Below are 7,297 nucleotides of genomic sequence, written 5' to 3'. Positions count from 1 at the left end.
TGATGCTCCTTGTTGATTTCTACCTCCGTAGCCTTTAGCATCGCGAAGAGCTTGGGAATTGTCTTTTCCATCCCTTGCATATTATAGTTCATCATGAAGCCTTTATAGCTTGGTGGCAGTGATTAAAGAACTCTGTCAATGACACTATCATCAAGAAGATTAACTCCCAGCTGAGTCAAGTGGTTATGGTACCCAGACATTCTGAGTATCTGTTCACTGAGAGAACTATTTTCCTCCATCTTGCAGCTATAGAACTTGTTGGAGACTTCATATCTCTCAACTCGGGCATTTGCTTGAAATATTAACTTCAATTTATGGAACATCTCATATGCTCCATGATGTTCAAAACGTCTTTGAAGTCCTGATTCTAAGCCATAAAGTATGGCACACTGAACTATCGAGTAGTCATTAGCTTTAGTCTGCCAGACGTTCATAACGTCTGGAGTTGCTCCTGCAGTGGGTCTTGCACCTAGCGGTGCATCCAGGACGTAATTCTTCTGTGTACCAATGAGGATAATCGTCAAGTTACGGACCCAGTCCGCGTAGTTGCTACCATCATCTTTCAACTTAGCTTTCTCTAGGAACGCATTAAAATTCAAGGGAACGGTAGCATGGGCCATTGATCTACAACAACATAGATATGCAAAACTATCAGGACTAAGTTCATGATAAATTAAAGTTCAATTAATCATATTACTTAAGAACTCCCACTTAGATAGACATCCCTCTAGTCATCTAAATGATCACGTGATCCATATCAACTAAACCATGGCCGATCATCACGTGAGATGGAGTAGTTTTCAATGGTGAACATCACTATGTTGATCATATCTACTATATGATTCACGTTTGACCTTTCGGTCTCGGTGTTCTGAGGCCATATCTGCATATGCTAGGCTCATCAAGTTTAACCCGAGTATTCTGCATGTGCAAAACTGGCTTGCACCCGTTGTATGTGAACGTAGAGCTTATCGCACCTGATCATCACGTGGTGTCTCGGCACGACGAACTATCGCAACGGTGCATACTCTCGGAGAACACTTGTACCTTGAAATTTAGTGAGGGGTCATCTTATAATGCTACCGCCGTACTAAGCAAAATAAGATGCATAAAGGATAAACATCACATGCAATCAAAATATGTGACATGATATGGCCATCATCATCTTGTGCCTATGATCTCCATCTCCAAAGCACCGTCATGATCTCCATCGTCACCGGCTTGACACCTTGATCTCCATTGTAGCATTGTTGTCGTCTCGCCAACTATTGCTTCTACGACTATCGCTACTGCTTAGTGATAAAGTAAAGCAATTACATGGCGTTTGCATTTCATACAATAAAGCGACAACCATAAGGCTCCTACCAGTTGCCGATAACTTTTACAAAACATGATCATCTCATACAACAATTTATATCTCATCATGTCTTGACCATATCACATCACAACATGCTCTGCAAAAACAAGTTAGACGTCCTCTACTTTGTTGTTGCAAGTTTTACGTGGCTGCTACGGGCTTCTAGCAAGAACCGTTCTTACCTACGCATCAAAACCACAATGATTTTTCGTCAAGTGTGTTGTTTTAACCTTCAACAAGGACCGGCTGTAGTCAAATTCGATTAAACTAAAGTTGGAGAAACAGACACCCGCCAGCCACCTGTGTGCGAAGCACGTCGGTAGAACCGGTCTCATGAACGTGGTCATGTAATATTGGTCCGGGCCACTTCATCCAACAATACCGCCGAATCAAAATAAGACGTTGGTGGTAAGCAGTATGACTATTATTGCCCACAACTCTTTGTGTTCTAATCATGCATATCATCTACGCATAGACCTGGCTAGGATGCCATTGTTGGGGAACGTAGCATGCAATTTCAAAAAAAACGATCATGCAAGATCTATCTAGGAGATGCATAGCAACAAGAGGGGAAGAGTGTGTCCACGTACCCTCGTAGACCGAAAGCGGAAGCGTTAGGTTAACGCGGTTGATGTAGTCGAACATCTTCATGATCCAACCGATCCAAGTACCGAACATACGGCACCTCCATGTTCAGCACATGTTCAGCTCGATGACGTCCCTCAAACTCTTGATCCAGCAGAGGGTCGAGGGATAGTGATACATCTCCAACGTATCTATAATTTTTTATTGTTCCATGCTCTTTTATTATCAATCTAGGATGTTTTATAATAATTTTATAGTCATTTTATATCATTTTTAGTACTAACCTATTGACATAGTGCCAAGTGGCGGTTGATGTTTTTTCCATGTTTTTTACATCACAGAAAATCAATATCAAACGGAGTCCAAATGCCATGAAACTTTATAGAGATTTTTTGTGGACCAGAAGGAAGATGTTGGGCCCTGGTTGCGCCAGGGGGAGTCCCGAGGAGGGGACAACCCACCAGGGCGCACCAGGAGGCCCAGGCGCGCCCTAGTGGGTTGTGCCCACCTTGGGTGCCCCCCGGACCGCCTCTTTGCTCTATAAATACCCCAAAAATCCCAGAACCCTAGGGGAGTCGATGAAATATTTATCCAACCGCCGCAGAGTCCGGAACCACCAGATCTAATCTAGACACCATCATAGAGGGGTTCACCACCTTCATTGGTGCCTCTCCGATGATGTGTGAGTAGTTCTTTGTAGACCTTCGGGTCCGTAGTTAGTAGCTAGATGGCTTCATCTCTCTCTCTCTTGATTCTCAATACAATGGTCTCTTGGAGATCCATATGATGTAACTCTTTTGCGGTGTGTTTGTTGGGATCGATGAACTTTGAGTTTATGATCAGATCTATCTTTTTATATCCATGAAAGTATTTGAGTTTCTTTGATCTCTTTTATGCATGATCTCTTATAGCCTCGTATTTCTTCACCGATATTTGGGTTTTGTTTGGCCAACTTGATCTATTTATATTGCAATGGGAAGAGGTGCCCGGTAGTGGGTTCGATCTTACGGTGCTTGATCCCAGTGATAGAAAGGGAACCGACACCTATGTATCGTTGCTAGTAAGGATAAAAAGATGGGATCTATATCTACCGCCATATATAAATGGATCTCGTCTACATCATGTCATCGTTCTTATTGCATTACTCCGTTTTTCCATGAACTTAATACACTAGATGCATGCTGGATAGAGGTCGATGTGTGGAGTAATAGTAGTAGATGCAGGCAGGAGTCGGTCTACTAATCTTGGACGTGATGCCTATGTAATGATTATTGCCTGGATATCGTCATAATTATTTGAGGTTCTATCATTTCCCAACAGTAATTTGTTTACCCACCGTTTGCTATTTTTCTCGAGAGAAGCCACTACTGAAACCTACGGCCCTCGGGTCTTCTTTCTCATATTATTTGCCTTTGCGATCTACTTTTATTATTAGATCTATTAAACCAAAAACCCAAAAATACCTTGCTGCAATTTATTTTATTTGGCGTTTGATCTATCAATATTTACAACTTTCTCCCGTCCTCTTGCCATTTCTGGCGTCGTTACCCAAAAGGGATTGACAACCCCTTTAACATGCCTGGTTGTGAGTGGTTGTTATTTGTGTGCAGGGGTTGTTTACGTTGTGTTGCTTGGTTCTCCTACTGGTTCGATAACCTTGGTTTCATATCTGAGGGAAATACATGTCGCCGATGTGCTGCATCATCCCTTCCTCTTTGGGGAAAAACCGACGTAGCTTCAAGCGACATTAGAGAGTTCCATCAGCACGACGGCATGGGGACGGTGATGGTGATGTGATTCGCGCAGGGCTTCGCCTAAGCACTACAACGCTATGACCGGAGGGGTAAACTGTGGAGGGGGGCACCGCACACGGTTAAGAGAACAATTGATGTGCCTTTGGGGTGCCCCCCGCCCCTGGATATAAAGGAGGGGAGGAGGAGGCCGGCGGCCAGGAGGGGCTCGCCAAGGGGGGAGTCCTACTAGGACTCCTAGTCCTAGTAGGATTCCCCCCTCCACTTTTCCTTTCTCCACCGAAGGGAAAAGGAAGGAGACGGAGAGGGATTGGGAAAGGGGGCACCGCCCCCTCCCCCTAGTCCAATTAGGACTGCCATGGGGCAGGGGCACGGCCACCCCTTGCGGCCCTCCTCTCTCTCCACTAAGGCCCAATATTTCCCCCGGGGGGTTCCTGTAACCCCTCGGTACTCCGGTAAAATATCCGAACCACTCGAAACCATTCCGATGTCTGAATACTACCTTCCAATATATGAATCTTTACCTCTCAACCATTTGTAGACTCCTCGTCATGTCCGTGATCTCATCCGGGACTCCGAACAAACTTCGGTCACCAAAACACAAAACTATACTACAAATCATCATCGAACGTTAAGCGTACGGACCCTGCGGGTTCGAGAACTATGTAGACATGACCGAGACACATCTCCAGTCAATAACCAATAGCGGAACATGGATGCTCATATTGGTACCTACATATTCTGCGAAGATCTTTATCAGTCAAATTGCAATAACAATATACGTTATTCCCTTTGTTATCGGTATGTTACTTGCCTGAGATTCGATCGTCGGTCTTATCATACCTAGTTCAATCTTGTTACCGGCAAGTCTCTTTACTCGTTCTGTAACACATCATCCTGTAACTAACTCATTATTCACATTTCTTGCAAGGCTTATAGTGTTGTGCATTACCGAGAGGGCCCAGAGATACCTCTCCAATACTCGGAGTGACAAATTCTAATCTCGGTCTATGCCAACCCAACAAACACATTCCGAGACACCTATAGAGCATCTTTATAATCACCCAGTTACGTTGTGACGTTTGATAGCACACACGGTGTTCCTTCGGTATCCGGGAGTTGCATAATCTCATAGTCAGAGGAATATGTATAAGTCATGAAGAAAGCAATAGCAATAAAAGTAAACGATCATTATGCTAAGCTAATAGATGGGTCTTATCCATCACATCATTCTCTAATGATGTGATTGCGTTCATCAAATGACAACACATGTCTATGGTTAGGAAACTCACCCATCTTTGATTAACGAGCTAGTCAAGTAGAGGCATACTAGGGACACTTTGTTTTGTCTATGTATTCACACATGTACTAAGTTTCTGGATAATACAATTCTAGCATGAATAATAAACATTTATCATGATATAAGGAAATATAAATAACAACTTTATTATTGCCTCTAGGGCATATTTCCTTCACCTCCGGCCTCTGCATCTAAGCGATGCATGCAACCATTATATTAATTAACCCGACACCAACTACTTGATCCAGGAGGTAGCATGGCTACGGCCTATGGAGGTATACAGTACGCCATCGTGGACGAGCTCATGAAGGACGTCGCCAGCCTGTCCCTCCACCAGTACGGGCACCGCGTCCTGGAGTCATGCTTCCTCAAGACTGGCGAGTCTCGGGTGAAGGAAATATGCCCTAGAGGCAATAATAAAGTTGTTATTTTATATTTCCTTATTCATGATAAGGTTTATTATTCATGCTAGAATTGTATTGATCGAAAACCTTAATACATGTGTGAATACATAAACAAACATCGTGTCCCTAGTGAGCCTCTACTAGACTAGCTCGTTGATCCAAGATGGTTAAGGTTTCCTAACCATTGACATGAGTTGTCATTTGATAATGGGATCACATCGTTAGAAGAATGATGTGATGGACAAGACCTATCCATTAGCTTAGCATAATGATCGTTCAGTTTTTATTGCTATTGCTTTCTTCATGCCAAATACATATTCCTTCGACCATGAGATTATGCAACTCTCGAATACCAGAGGAATACCTTGTGTGCTATCAAAGTCACAACGTAAATGGGTGATTATAAAGACACTCTATAGGCATATATGAAGGCGTTTGTTGAGTTGGCATAGATCGAGATTAGGATTTGTCACTCCGAGCATCGGAGAGGTATCTCTGGGCCCTCTCGGTAATACACATCATAAGAAGCCTTGCAAGCAAAGTGACTAATGAGTTAGTTGCAGGATGATGTATTACGAAACGAGTAAAGAGACTTGCCGATAATGAGATTGAACTAGGTGTGAAGATACCGATGATCGAATCTCATGCAAGTAACATACCAATATACAAAGGGAATTACATATGTTGTCATAACGGTTCGACAAGTAAAGATCTTCGTAGAATACTTAGGAACCAATATGGACATCCAGGTTCCGCCATTGGTTATTGACCGGAGAGGTATCTCGGTCATGTCTACATTGTTCTCGAACCCGTAGGGTCCGCACGCTTAACATTCGATGACGATATAATATTATATGAGTTATGTGATTTGGTGACCGAATAGTGTTTGGAGTCCCGGATGAGATCACGGACATGATGAGGAGTCTCGAAATGGTCGAGAGGTAAAGATTGATATATTGGACCATAGTATTCAGACACTGGAAGTGTTTCGGGGGTACCGGGTACTTATCAGATCACCGGAAAGGAGTTTCGGTCACCCGCGGCAAAGGTATGGGCCTTATGGGCCAAGAGAGGGAACACACCAACCCACAAGGGGCTGGTGCACCCCCATAGATGGCCGGCCTATGAGGAGGAGAAGGAAAGAGGTGAGGGCAAGGAAAGTGTGCAGTAGGACTCCCCCTTCATTCCCTCTCCCCCCCCCCCTCTTTCCCTCCCCCTTCTTCTTACAAGGAAAGGAGGGGCGTAGGGCAAGGCAGAAGCCCTAGGGAGGGCTGCCACCAGGTCTCTTGGGGCACCCTAGGGGCTTCTTCCTCCCCTACCACCTATATATACATGGGTAGGGGCGCCACCCAGGTACACACAACATTGTTTTAGCCGTGTGCGGCGTCCCCATCCACCATTTACTCTTTTGATCATATTTTCATAGTGCTTAGGCGAAGCCCTGCGAGGGTCACTTCACCATCACCATCACCACATTGTCATGCTGACGGCACTCATCCACTACATTGACGTCTTGCTGGATCAAGAAGGCGAGGGACATCACCGAGCTGAACATGTGCAGAACGCGGAGGTGCCGTGCGTTTGGTACTTGATCGGTTGAAGTGCAAAGAAGTTCGACTGCATCAACCGGGTTGAGAAACGCTTCCGCTTATGGTCTACGAGGGTGTGTTCCCCCTCGTTGCTATGCATCTCCATGGACAGATCATTGCGTGTGCGTAGAAATTTTTTTGTTTTCCATGCAACAATTCCCACAGTGGTATCAGAGTCAGGTCTATGCGTAGATGATATGCACGAGTAGAAAGAGTTGTGGGCGGTGATAGTCATACTGCTTACCACCAATGCATTATTTTGATTTGGCGGTATTGTGGGGTGAAGCGGCCCAGACCAACCTTACATGTCC

Source organism: Triticum aestivum, chromosome 4A, assembly GCF_018294505.1.
Source record: "Triticum aestivum cultivar Chinese Spring chromosome 4A, IWGSC CS RefSeq v2.1, whole genome shotgun sequence".
In the NCBI taxonomy this organism is placed as follows: domain Eukaryota; kingdom Viridiplantae; phylum Streptophyta; class Magnoliopsida; order Poales; family Poaceae; genus Triticum; species Triticum aestivum.
The sequence above is the reverse complement of the archived record's forward strand: the minus strand, read 5'-3'. Positions refer to the sequence as shown.